Genomic DNA, 14974 nt, shown 5'->3' on the forward strand with positions numbered 1-14974 from the left:
ACACAAAATTCAACTGGTGCATGATCGGACCATACATTAAAATCACAAACTTTCAACCTGTTTACAGTTTTAAAGCATGATTTGTCAATGAGTACATAATCAATGACACTTGAGCCTAAATGATTAAAAAATGTTAAACGACCAGATACATCATCAGGCTTTCTGCCATTACACACACGAATTCCACTGGATTTACATAATTGGATAAGCCTTCGCCCAAAAGTGTTAACAACCGTATCCTCTGACCGTCGGGTAGGCATAATGACGTCAGCATCATACTCGAACAGGTCAGACAGTCTGTCAGTCAGCGAATCATGTATACCATCATGGGCAACAAAGTCAGATCTGGTTCCTATACGACTGTTCAAGTCGCCGGTCACTATAACATTTCCTACAGCAGAATATTCAGCGATATCATTTTCAAGACATGTAAATAAATCGATATCATACAAATTGTAATAAACATTATTTTCTGGGGGTATGTATGACAAACATATATATAAATCTGACTGGGACAATCCAGACAGTTTAGTCCAAACCAAAGTATCTCCAACACATTTGAGGAAAGTCAAAAACTGGGACACATCTTTCCGAAAAAGAACAACTAAACCACCACCAGAGCCGCTGGAGCGCGGGAAAGCTCTAACATCAAAGTCCGACAGCAGAGAGAGGTCAAGTTCCGTCTCAACTTTATTCCAGCACTCGGACAGTAGTATCAAGTCATAACTGCTACTCTGGTCAACGAATTCACGCTGCAGTGGCGGATCCAGAGGGGTTTTTTGGGCTTCAGGAAACCCCCCCACCCTGAGAATTTTCTTTAAAAATCATGTTTTTTCACCATTTTCCTCAATTTTTCCCCGCATGGAAACCCCCCAGGAAATTTGTAAACCCCCCCAGATAGGTCTCTGGATCCGCCACTGCGCTGACAAATTTTTGTATGCAAGTTCCTATTTACATTCCGGCTGTGTACGCATAATGAACGTCCAGTCTCCGCGCGCTCCTAACGGGAACCCTGTAGGGGCGGCCTGTAGAGGGTTTCGTCGACGTATAGCTTGTCGTACGACAGCCTACACTGGCATCCCTGGTTTCGCTTCTGCTTCATAACCCGTACCCGTACATGCATATGTAGGCGTGCGCGACTGACCTCCCCTGTTAACCTCGTAGAGGTACCGACCTGTTCAAGGTAATAGGGAATTGAATTGAACCCGTACGTGCTATACACAAAATGATTATTTCTATAATGCAAATAAGTATAATCTAAAAGAGGCAAGACTAACAGGTCACGTACGCAGTATATATTGAGATAATATTTTATAAGAACCGTTGAAGTATTGGTTTGCACTTGAATCATATGTTGAAAACTAGCCTCAGATTATCAATAGTTCTACTCGGCACATAACTTCACTTCGTAGGATGTATTTTTAGGTCATCAAGGTCGGTCAGCCACTTATCCTAGACATGAAGGCCATATTCAATTTAACATATTTGTGAATGAGTAAACTTCACGTGTATGCAGTACATATATATATATAATTTAACATCGGAATGTATAGACAGATAATGGATACATGCATAATCTAGAATGGTGTGTGTAAACACATGCACGTCATCAGGTAAGAGTCAAGTTTGTGAGACAGTTATTTTCTGGGTACCAGTTCCAGAAATGGGGCATCTTTCAAATAGACCAGTTTGACTTTTGCTTTCAAAGAAGGGGCCATTTCCCTGCGTTTTTTTCAAAAGTGCTCCACGAAGTTTTGATAGTTCGGGGTTGAGGTCAGTCATTACGGCCTTACCGCATCCAGCCTTTAGGTTTCCCATCGCTCTCTTCATAACCATGTCTCTGTCGATTAGCGACATGAAACGCACAATGAAGTTCCTGGAATGGATATCACCTGATGGGAGCCTATGTATCGCTTGGAGTAGAATGGAGTCGACGTGCTCTCCGGAAAGTTTGAGGTCGGTCTTCAGAAACGTACGGAACTCCTTGGGCGTCTCCGCAGATGAACCTGGTAAACCCTTGATAACAAGGTTCCATTTCCTTCCCCAAAGTTCCAGTTTGACCCTTTCGTTACTTTCTTCTTTTTTTTTGGCGACAAATTCGGGTAGGTGTTGGTTATGAAGCGTTTTCATTTCGTCTGTTGTCCATTGGGCCGCTGCTTCTAATGTTTCAACTCGCTTAGTTACCTGGGTCACCTGCTCATTAACTTTTGCAATTTTTAGTTGGAACGAAAAGTGCAAGTTTTTGAAACACTGTGCAATATCCCCAAAGTTCTCGCACTTATACTCGGGCTCAGTAGAGCTGGTAGCCATCATGTTCGTATTGCACTGGATATTTTTATCGATACAGGTATGTAACCGGTTATGCGTGAAATGCAGGTGCGCGGGCTATAAATAGACCTGGCTAATATTGCAGGTAAAAATTCTAATTGTCAAATATTCAATAAATTAGAAAAGTTCAGCACCAATGAGTATACATAAAGTGTAATTTAAGTCCACACAAACGTATTTACGGTGGTTCCCACATAGAGAACTTTGATATAGGTAGTAGTAAATGTGTATATATCGGAGGCGACACTCACCACGTCCACACGCTTCAGCTTGTCATACCACTGTTTGTTACTATGTTAGGAGAGGGCTTAAATAGGCTATGCCTGCTGCCCAATCCATTTGTCCTTTGACAATGAAATTTATTGAAATTGAAATTGAACAATCACATTTTCCTATCATGGCCGCTTTTATTTTATTTTCAATATTTGATAAGTTCATCGATACTTATTATATCTGCCCAATTAGGATTGGAACTTACCTTTGAATTTGCGCCGAAGTATATTCCCAACGACTTAACTTGCTTCACCTAGTATATACCGTATTTATTTTTTTGTTGCAGCCTAAATACAAACCTTCGGTCTTTGATTTATTCGATTGCAGACCAGACGCTTTTCCAAATTGTTCAACAATTAATAACGCTCTTCTGATGTCCCTATACCGCATAAATAAAGTGGTGTCATCTCCTAGTTGGCCGATCTTTTATTTAAAATATTTTATTGCCTTTTTTACGTATTAATGGAATTGGGCACAGGTTGTACAACTTATATCAAGCCCTGTCCCTGTACAATAATATATTTAACAAAATGTCATGATGGCAGAAATACGACAATAAGCTATGCATGATAAATTAATTGATAAGTTGACATAAATACATCCACACATTCACACACCAAACAACACGCATGCGCACTAATATAAACATGTAGATAAAGGAGGAGAGGGAGAGAGATAGGGGGAGAGAGAGGGAAGAGGGGGTTAGAGAGTCCGAATTATTTTAGATTTTTGGATAAGTAATGCAACAATACAGTAAATTTAAGGAAATACATATCATATCAGACCACGTGATTGTTCCTTCTCCATGCGAACGAAACTAGTTATACTATTCGCAGTTTACAACTTTCTTCTGATCAAATATTCATCACATCCCGTTGGCGATTTTTATATTCCTATTTCTAACTCTGTTACGACTCCAAGTTTCTGTGTATTACTTAACTCACCACTCGTGTATCCGTCATTTAGCGAACCTATCACAATATCCGAAACATCATCAAAATGGTTTGTAGAATTCACCAGAAAGACCATTACTACCTGGACTTTTGTTTGGCTTAAATATTTTGACTGCTGCTGCACACTCCTCTAATTTCAACTCGCCTTCACATGAAAGTTTTCCTTTCTCTGATAACGTATCTTGAAAGTCACAGTTATCAATATAATCAGTTATCTCCCTTTTATTAATGCAGTCATTGCTATAATGCTTTGAATACAAATTCTCAATTTCTTTCAATATTTCTTCAGAATCGTTAGCGTTTCTTTCGCTATCTTGCTTGATATGTGATGGCCGTTTCGCTCGTCTTTGTCTTTAAATTCCTAACAAGAAAATGCAGCCGCAAAGCTGCTGGACCTCACTATTTATATATACTAGTATATAGTATAGTATAGTATATAGTATAGTATAGTATATAGTATAGTATAGTATAGTATATAGTATAGTATAGTATATAGTATAGTATAGTATAGTATATAGTATAGTATAGTATATAGCAACAACCACATTATTTCCATCAACATAACACAGTGGAACCTCCTACACAAAACAATAATCCAATTAGAAACACTAACAGATTTCATGACATGCACCACATATAACACAAACAAACATATACAAAACCTACAACATAACTAACACTCACTCACTGCTTTTAACCTGTTTTTATCCTATAGCAAATTATAGAAACAATCACTGTACATAGATGTAACAACAAACTACAGCACAAGACCACCATTTCGTAATCGTCAATGTTGACGGAGAAAGGTTAAAAATGAAGATGAAGATGAATGAACTGATATATTTGTTAATGGCATTAAATTTGTCGTTCAGAATTGTCCCAAAGCACGCAAATGTACATTTTAACTGTACATTTAAATGTCAACGACTTGGTAATAACGTCATCTTCTGAGAGAGAGATTAACATGATTTACATAAAATATCATTTATGCCTGTCGCAATTTTTACAAATTCCTTTGACAATGTACTGGACCTTGGATAGAATATTAACCGTCTTCTGTAAACACATATCCGTTTTATATGAGTGAAATGTATATATAGTATTCAACGGGAAAACAATTAAATTTTAGATTCATGTCACGCTACGCAAATATTGCTGCATTAGAAAAGCGCGGGAATTTGTAGCGTAATTTTTTGACCCTCGGTTCTAATGACGTCACGCTTGACACCAACACAGAGCGCCATTTTGAAAGGGTTTCTCAATGCATTTTTGTCGTTTGCTGCTATTATCTGGTCAGATTTCCAAACGAAAATAATATATAAAATTATATAAGTTGTGTAGTTATGTAAATACCATAATGTATTGTGCAAGGTGGAACCACAAAACCATTTATTCTGCTGTCGCTTCATCTAAAGTTGAAACAGAAAATATACGCAGTGAATATTATGTACCGTTTTGATTTGACAGTACTAAGAGCGATTTTTTCACATGTGAAGATACAACTTTTCGTTAATCTTCACTGTATTGAAGATATGTTTTTCTTAGAATAAGAATTAATTATATCTCTCTAGTAAAATGTAATAAATACGGATATCGTATGGGTTTTACTATCATAATTTTGTAGATCTTATGCGGCCTTAATTTCCCAGAAGGCTTTCACGCATGGGGAGGCACCGGAAGTGGACAAAGTGTTTACAGATCAAACCCCGGCGGCGCTTCGCGCCGCATGGGGGTTTGAAAAAAATCATTCGTATTCATTTCTCCTTTTTTTCAACCCATGCTTCCCTTGATTTAACCTAGGTTCCTCGAGCTATTTCGTCATAAAGAAATTCTAACTTGATATTCTTTCTTTTAAAGTTTTCCCAGGATTCTGATCGTTTTCTGTCTCTAGATCAACTAACTTTTTTCAAGCTGCAATACGTTTTCTGAATTATTTTTACTTCTGTTTCTCCAGTATTCTTAATAATTACTTTACAGTAATCCCAAAACTGAGACTTTCCTTTTTCCATCGCTCTTTGATCTTCTTTCAGTTCCCGAATTAAGTTTCTTACCATGAATTAATGTTCAACTTCCTGCCCAGACTTTCTGAAATCAGAAACAGTAGTAGTACAAAAGTACCGCTTCTGGCGCAGGGTCATTCAGTGCAGTTTCCTATATAATCCTATAGTATCCCCCGACACCCCTGTTACGGCACGATTTCTCATCCTGACGCGATTTTTCACCCAGGTGAGAAATCGTGCTAAAATTGCTGAGTTCGCAACACGATTTCTCACCTCTGAACGATTTCTCATCCGGGTGAGAATTCGTGTTAGGAGTAGGCATATTGCCGGTTGCCATGAGTAAGAACACTAATTTTGATTTTGGGGGATTGTGGTATATTTAGGCTTGTTTATTTAGAAACTTGTTCGAACTTCAATTTTTGCCATACCGTCAACTTTTTCCTTTAAAATGCTACTTGTCCTGAACGACCCAGTAGATTTGGACTGAATTCGGCCTTGATCATCTTTAGGCCAAGGGGACTCAATTTTGTATAAACGGTGGATGTGGCCCCTTTGAGTGCAGAGTTGCGGGGCTCAATAGGGGAATTTGAGGTTAAATTCTTTAAAATACTTCTTCTTCTGTACCATTGGAAGGATTGTTTGTAATAAGAATACTTTTCCATGGTTGCTTTAATATCCAGGTGAGGGATTCAGGCCCTCTGGACCTCTTGTTTTATTTTATCTCAACACCTTTGACTTACAATGATATACAAAGATATGTAACATACACGTATTTAGTGTATAAGCATGCGTGGTTGTACAGGGGGATACAACTGTCATAGTAATAGAGGTTTACTGCAGTTACATATAATACATGTAGTCACTAAAGATATTCGATGTTAAGTTTCCGAACAGATCTAAAGCATGGCCTATCATTTGCTGAGTCATTTCAGGCTATAACAATTTCTGTTCTGAAAGTTGTTTCATTGAATATTTTAATCATGTTCTTGAAGATGGGAAAAACGGCCAACATCTTCCGCAAAATGGCTGCTGCAGATTGACCTGTGATTAGTCGAAATTTATGCATTGTCCAATATCCCTATGAAAAAGTGTGCAGTGGCACTACAAATACTACTGCGATCTGCGTTGATTTTTTTTATTTGACAAAATGTCCGTGTTAGGTCAGGTTCTGATTGGTCGACATTTAAATATTGAACGATGTTATAGATTTGATATGTAGATTATTATGTAGGGTTGTCAACGGTTAGCCGGTTAACCGGTTACTCGGGCCGAAAGACCAAGAACCGGTTACCAAAATCCCTAATCGAAACGTCGGACATTTACTAACCCCCTTTTGGGAGCCCCATGTTTCCCTGGCTTAGACTTACAAAATATCTGCATTTGTATAGATGCGACCAAAATTGTAATAAAAACAGTGTTCTGGGATTACATGTTAGTGTTAATTTACTCCAGTTTAAATACTGACAAAGAGATGTCGCCAACACCATAACAAAATCTGAACAGATTTTAAAAGGAAGCCAGAATACAAAGTTGAGAAATATCAACTTTCTGAGATAGAACGCGCCTTTACATGCGAGATGTAAAGATAATCTGAAGAGTACACATTTGAATGAGCAAGCATGTCTTAAAACGTTTGTCACGTTAATTTTGTTCTAAAGAATAATGTTACCGCATATCATTTCGAGTACAGATGACTGTAATTGAATCCGTCTTACTGCATTCCGACATTCGTTGTCCATGGAATATACTTGCTGAGGTTACATATGCAACTATTTACTGCGTTAATCTTAAAATACACGAGTAAACTATCATCCTAATGAATATATACATATATGTTTGTGGCGTAAAAACGGTTACTCGATCGGTAGAAGAGTAACCAGTTACTAAATTAATACCGGTTTGACAACCCTAATATTATGGCATTGCGATTATTTTCTGATGCATCACTTGCGATCACTGGGTTAGTATCGGCACCATATGGTGTAACGGTTCCTGTTACGAGTAGATATTGTTATACTATATAATTAAAAAAAAAGGAAATATATGTACCCTTCGACTGATTGTTATATATACATTGATGTTTATACAATACACCTAAAGGATTAAGCTTTGGGTGCTGTTTTTACTGATGGGTTCAATAAAGTAAAAAAAAAATGTGTGAAGTTTTAATACTTAAGTGTTCTGTGGTTGAATTTGGATTCTTCTCGAGTGGATGATATGTGAACGGTAGAGGCCGTTAGAGACTTTTCGTCTGAAAGTCGATGGGATGAAAGATTTACACATAGAACACTGGCAATACAGCTTACACATAATTATATACTACATGTATTTAAAAACCTTCTAGTTGTATTGCCTCATTTTATTTTATATTTTGTTGTTGTTGTATCCCTTACTTTGTTATCACTCATACCAATGGATATATATTGATACTACATGGTTCTATACTTTTAACTACTTCGTTTAACAGCAGCAGGGTATATACATGTATATATCCATATATGCATTAAAAACTTGCACAAAAATAAAATTATAGCAATTTCTCTGTTTAATATATTATAAGGGCATTGCTTGCCTATTACTAATTAATTATGATTGACTTTTTAATAAGAGCATTGTATACCTCAAAATATCAATGACATATTTATATATAATTGAAACATACATGGATTTATCTCCCCTATACCATCTGTTATATGTTGACTGGGGATAATATATAAATTGCATCAATTTTTTCCTTCTAACCATTCCATATTTTTTTCTAAACATTTTCTTCGGGTTGGTAAGTATGGATTATGAGAAGTTCTTTTTACACACCTATTCAAATTTTCTATGTGACGTTTCGATGACTAGTACGACATGTACACTGTCACCTTGATCAGACAAATGACCAATGAAGCGTATGTACACTGTCACCTTCATCAGACAAATGACCAATGAAGCGTATGCACACTGTCACCTTCATCAGGCAAATGACCAATGAAGCGTATGTACACTGTCACCTTCATCAGACAAATGACCAATGAAGCGTATGTACACTGTCACCTTCATCAGACAAATGACCAGTGAAGCGTATGTACACTGTCACCTTCATCAGACAAATGACCAGTGAAGCGTATGTACACTGTCACCTTCATCAGACAAATGACCAGTGAAGCGTATGTACACTGTCACCTTCATCAGACAAATGACCAGTGAAGCGTATGTACACTGTCACCTTCATCAGACAAATGACCAGTGAAGCGTATGTACACTGTCACCTTCATCAGACAAATGATCAATGAAGCGTATGCACAAAAGGTGTAAAATGTGTACGTAGCGTAGCTGAATTGAGTTATTTCGGTACATATATAACAACTATCGTTCATAAGTTTCCAGCATAGCCGAAATCGACATCGATTTTATGGACAACTCGTACACATTTTACACCTTTGTGTGCATACGCTTCACTGGTCATTTGTCTGATGAAGGTGACAGTGTACATTTCGTAGTCAGGTAACGTTATCGGCGCTATTTTTAGCAGGGCTTTCCCGAACAATTCAAATTGTCAAACTGGACATTTGGAACGGACTATGAATATGGGGATAGCGAGGTAACATAAGTGAATACATACATTCATTAAAAAAAAAACGCCTTTTCACGTGATGTCCCTTTAAATATAAATCAAAGTACTGAAAGTCTGAAAGCTAAGGCAAAAGATATATATATTATTTTTGGAATGGAGAACAAAATAAAGACGAAGTTCCCATCATATTGTACAGAAGGATTTACTGTTAATTTGTTATGAATCAAAGTTTTATGTAAAAGTGTACCACTGTGAAGTTATTCTTCTTGTGTGTACAGTATATCTTTATAGGTTTGTCAGAAGAGTGGTACCAAGTTTCCTCTAGAATATATCATTTTAAACCTTTGGATAATTAATTTGCATAGGAATTTGGAATTGCTTCCCTTTGTCCATACAATGTATTTCATAGAACATTAAAAACTGAAACTGGCATTTACCCCTTTGACCAATACCTGATTATTTTAAACCATTGAATAGATTATGCACAGATTGTGAACATCTTTGAACTTTGCCTTTGTTGTTGAATAAGATATCAACCCTTGCCTTATCTAACAAAGTTACTTGGCATAAAACCATTGACCAATCAGAGTACAGTATGCTAATTAATTAGGCATGGATTTCACTCAACTTTGAACTTATCGTCTAAGTTTGTATATTGATCAATATATATTCAAGCAAGTTATCTTGTAAAGTGTGCACATCGACCAGGGTTGGCATGCTTTTTAATACGTGTGAATTTTGTTCAAGTTTCAATTTTGCATCAGTCAGTGTATATTGTTACAGAACAATATTTATAAGGATGTTTACTTGCCGAAACTAAATTGTGGATAAGCAAGTGGATTACTGCTACCCATAAATTTACAAGTCTCTCAATAATTTTGAAAAACTTTTAAATAAAGTGTTTTACATATTCACTGCAGTGAAAAGGTCTCTTCTTATGAAAAATGGAACTATTTTGAATCTGTGTTCCCATGAACAAATAATATAAAAAGCACTCTAATTCAATATGATACATTGTTGTATGTTTCAATATTGAATAAGATAAACAAAATATAAACATACATACTCACACACACACACAAGATTAGGAGAGTTACATTATTTTCCCTCTATTTCCATTGCATAAATTCTTCACAAAGAAAACAACAACTTTATAGCATATGTTCAGCTTTATCATCTTCATAGGCTAGCATTTGAAATAAGATGCACATATTAATTTCAAATACATTTCAAAAGAGTACTGCAAATGTACCAGCTAGAACACATACTATGTTATTACAGTTGTCATGATTGTTGGTTTCAGAACTGATAGCATTGTGCAACAAATGTTGACAACAGGACTTATTGAAAGTTGAGGTTGCTTGTGTATATGCAAACAGGTAGTGCATGATTTAATGTTGAGAATGATGGATCAAGGTTTATAAAATTTGGTTTGAATACTTAGTTAGGAATGCACTGACAATTTCTCTGTCACATGTACATGAACAGGTTGTGAAGCTGTAGCCTTCACCTTGACTGAATGAAATTGACCTTAAAACTGTCTTGAACAATTGATGTATGAAATTTAGAAATGAAGTTTCAAGAAATATGGTTGAAAACTTAAGAAATAATTGCTTTCATTGACATTGATACAATCTTGTGTGCTATCCCTCTCATATATCACACAAGATTTAATATCAAATGTTGGACACAGTAAAATCGAGCGAAGTTAACAAATATCAAGTTACATATTATAACTTTTATTTTATTTTATTGATATTGATCATAAGCATTGTTAAAAGTACAATGTATACCAGGGATCTTACATTTCTTTTACTACTTAACATTTGCGTTGACTTTTAATTCATTGGACAAAAACTAAAAGGAAGCCATGACCAGTATTTCTATCTTTAAAAACATACTTTTAATTTTTTTTCCAATTTGCTCCCACCACCCATAGTGTTATATTGATCAAAACAAACGTTGTTTCCAACATTTGTGCCCTTAGTCAGTAGTGGGTGTTCAATCACATTCATCAGGGTTTCAGCATCAAGTAGGGGCTGTTCAATCACATTCATCAGGCTTTCAGCATCAATATTCACAGATTCAATCTGTTCCAAGTAAAGATCACTGACTTCTCCATTAAGGAAAAGTTTGCGAGGAAAGCATTTGAACTACATTTGAACTATTCGCTGATGGAAGGATCTGTGGACTCGGCTTTCATGTGTCTGAGAGAAAATGATTTAGTCAGAGGTTCCTCCTCTATAAAGTAACTGACAGATTTCAAAATGTCATGTCACTGTTGGTATAGTTCTTGCAGCCTTTTGAAAAAGTTCATGAAGTCCTCAAAGGTATGAGAGAGTTGGTACAGTTCCTATTTCTCATCCTCCTTTCTCCCATCAATAACCATCCCTGTCTGTTGTAATATTGATTGCTTTCCCCCCCTAAAATAGAACATAGTTACCATATAATTTCTGCACCAGCAATAATGTTTAGAGATGATATTCAAACAAATAGGAGGCATAGCAATATGAGCTTGTATAGTGAGAAATAAGGCATTAAAGCTGAGGAGTTCATTAAAATGTTTCAAAAACATTTCAATAAGTCAATCTCTTTGGTAGCAGAACTAAATATAAACAAAATGTACATTAAATTCAACTTATAACAGCACATCATATGGGGGCTTAAGACATCTAATTCCTTAGGTGGTAAAACATGTGTACATAAAAAGGTACCAGTAAAAACAAAACAAAATTAGTTTAAACACACGCACTTAGATATTCACGGTTTTCATTAATACAAAAGATGAAGCAGAACATCACTCTCCCCTGGTTGTTTCCATAAAGAAGAAATTAACCAGGAAACATGGAGATGTCCATTGCACTCCTTTATTTTGCTTACAATGTGCAAATGTGCCTACTATGTGCTAATAAGCTTTCCATGTTATGGTTTTGTTTTTTATGTGCTGTATGCAAATGTTCTAAATGTGCTTAAATTACCATGTGCTGATGTGCTTACCGTGTTCAATGTGCCTATTAAGTGCTTTCCAAGTGATAAACTCTTTTTCTGAGCTTACAGTATACTACATGTACATACATGTTTTTATTTTATTTTTCCATGTTGTAATATTTTGGTCTCTGTTATTATACTCATGTTTTGTCTTTGTAGCTTATGTTGTATGTTTTGCAAAATGGACGTAAAATATATATTTTTGTATCTTGTACGTGCTCAAGGATTTTATCTGTAGTTTTTGGGACTATATATAGAAAAACTTTACCCCAGTATGAGGAATTGTTTTACACATTTATCATAAAACAAGTTATGTTCAGATTTCAGACAGAAGATACTCTAAAATTGTACAACTCAGAAAAGGTTGAAAAATATTTATAGTTCATTTTTTTCTGCTTAGAAATATTTAATCTCTAAATTACAAATGATAACTGTTTTAACAGGTCTAGTTTCCGAATTGGAAACCAAACCCTGTCTGACCTATAAATGATCATTATATAAGGCCAATTAAAAGTTTAAAACAAATATTGAGTTTATGCTAACCCCACAGATACTGGACACACTAATAGTAATATGATGTGTATAAACTATGATATATTATACACACTATACTTATTGGTGTGTTCGACACCAGTGTGGTTAACCAGACTTATCTCAGATTTGTGTTCTACAATACCCTTAAGTTNACAAAGCCACACAAGTCGTTCCAACTTTGCAAGCTCTCATAAATGATGCAAACACTGATTTAAATGTCAGCTGTTGGCATACTATTACAACTCTTTTGTGAAGTTTTATCATTTTGTACCAAATCGATAAAACAAACAACTAATCTATACATACCTGTCGTCTGAAAGAGATCTGTGTATATGTTGGATTGTTAATCGGTATAACGTAAAACATGTGTACATATGTCCAATTAAAACAAAATGCACATGTACTTGTCATATGCATATAAGATATAAGCTGTGCAAATGTACTTTTTAAAAATGTACATGCTTAAGTCATATACAAATATGAGAAACGAGAAATTGCCTTGTGCAAATATGTCCGTCTCTTACCTTGTACAGCTCTGTTTAAATTCGACATAAAAGGGTACACATACACTTGTGTGATATGTGGTCAGTTTCGAATGCTGCGAGACAGAGACATATATTAGCTGTATGTTGTTGATACTAAAGCCAGGTAAACATTATTTGGACTTCGTTACAAAAGTCATATATGCTTGTATGTTTATGTGTGCTGTGATCCATATCAGTATAGCATATTTAAGCATGAACTTTTCACTTTTTACAGTAATAATCTATGTATAGACCTTTCTTTACAATTCATATATGTTGACATGTTTGATTGGTTGATTATTCATCATAGACCAGGTATAGTAAATATTGATTTGTTTATTTATCATAAGGCCAGACAAAAACAATGTGTTTGAATAGGAGAGTGATCTTACTTTAACAGGGCTTCTTTGAAAATTGCCTTAAAAATGTAGGGTATTATAGGCACAAACAATTAAGGTAAGTAGGGTTACTGGAAACACCACATATTTTTTGTTTGGCCTAACATGTTGACTCCTTTATTGCTATCACACTTTTGTAATGCAGGTCTGGTGTCAGAGTGGAGAGCAGCCATGGTTTTGAGACCTATCCGGTATCTACATATGGTTACAAGGAAATACCCACACATTGTGATATTTTCTTCTGGTAAAATTAAAAAAATAATTTCAAATATCTCAAATGTAATCAAAATAATGCCTAAACAATTTTTCAAAATAGATAAATAAGTCATGATTCATTCATATCATTGGTTATATATTGGTAAGTATATGAAGCCGCCAATTTGAAAATAAATAAATGAAAGTAATTTGAAATGTCAAGATAAACTAAATCATTTAATTTAAATATATATATAAGTCAGAAGTTTGTCTATCATAAACAAATCTTTTTAACAGCTTTTTGTAAAATACAGATACACTTACCAGTAATAGTAGCTAAAGCAACACAACCTAGTTAATGTGTCAATGGTGTATATATATTACAACAATCTCATGATCAGTCGGAAATAACATACACACATGTATGTGTTTGTTGACAAGGCTGGCGTAGCGATATGACCCATATGTAAAAAGTCACTCATTAATATTCAAAAATGACTTTTTTTACAAAGAGCTAGGCGGGTTGCTATGCCTATTTCCCCAAAGCTATGATCCGCTATAGTGCGCGCTTCCAACCGTGCACTGTTATGACACGTCCTCAGGTATTTCTATACAGGTAGCACGATCGGAATCCCGTGTCTAAGAATAGATTATTGTAAACAGACGAATTCAAGGCTATGGCTACTAATACATGCGTATTTCGCGTTATGCTGTATAAAACACAAGATCGTACATTCATTACCAACAAGTTTGAAAGGATTAAGTTTTCATTACTACTGCTACGTCATGCTGTTACTTGTTTTTTTTTTAAAAACACACATATTGATTTTGTTCTTTCTTTAACTCGGAATGATAAAATTACATACAGTTTTCGAATAGCTTGTCTTACACGTGTATTGCGCTCCTAACTTTTTTGCTGCAGTCTTCCTGCATTTCAAACAAATGAGACTGGCCTCGACGATGAATTTTCCCGCATGTTCGGTAAGATCTTTTCGATAATAACACTTCATTTTTTTCGCTTTGTAACAATGCCATATATTTTGTATTTCGGCATCGTTTGTTTGCGTTAAGATAATAAATAAAAATACTAGAGCCAATATGACTGTAAAACAATTCAAAAATATCATTTAAAATGATGTCTCAACTACAAAGCGTAGCTGTACTGTACACGCATACAGAGATTTGTTGAAATGATTCAATAGAAGATAAATCAATAGAT

General features: G+C 35.4%; 1 protein-coding gene across 3 annotated transcripts in view; it reads right to left on the reverse strand.

Annotated features, from left to right (window-relative positions):
• LOC110450246 (sulfotransferase family cytosolic 1B member 1-like) overlaps positions 1-13214 on the reverse strand; it is a 24493-nt gene extending 11279 nt beyond the window's left edge. Inside the window, exon 1 of one of the 3 annotated variants that reach the window (XM_021497646.1) lies at positions 13163-13214. The gene's annotated coding sequence lies outside the window, so the exon portion shown is untranslated. Of the gene's footprint in view, positions 1-7726; positions 7750-13136 lie in introns of those variants that run through there. The other 2 variants (XM_021497647.1, XM_021497648.1) reach the window with 2 other exon arrangements.
• Between the last annotated feature and the right edge of the window lie 1760 nt (positions 13215-14974).

Source organism: Mizuhopecten yessoensis, unplaced genomic scaffold, assembly GCF_002113885.1.
Source record: "Mizuhopecten yessoensis strain PY_sf001 unplaced genomic scaffold, ASM211388v2 scaffold5141, whole genome shotgun sequence".
In the NCBI taxonomy this organism is placed as follows: domain Eukaryota; kingdom Metazoa; phylum Mollusca; class Bivalvia; order Pectinida; family Pectinidae; genus Mizuhopecten; species Mizuhopecten yessoensis.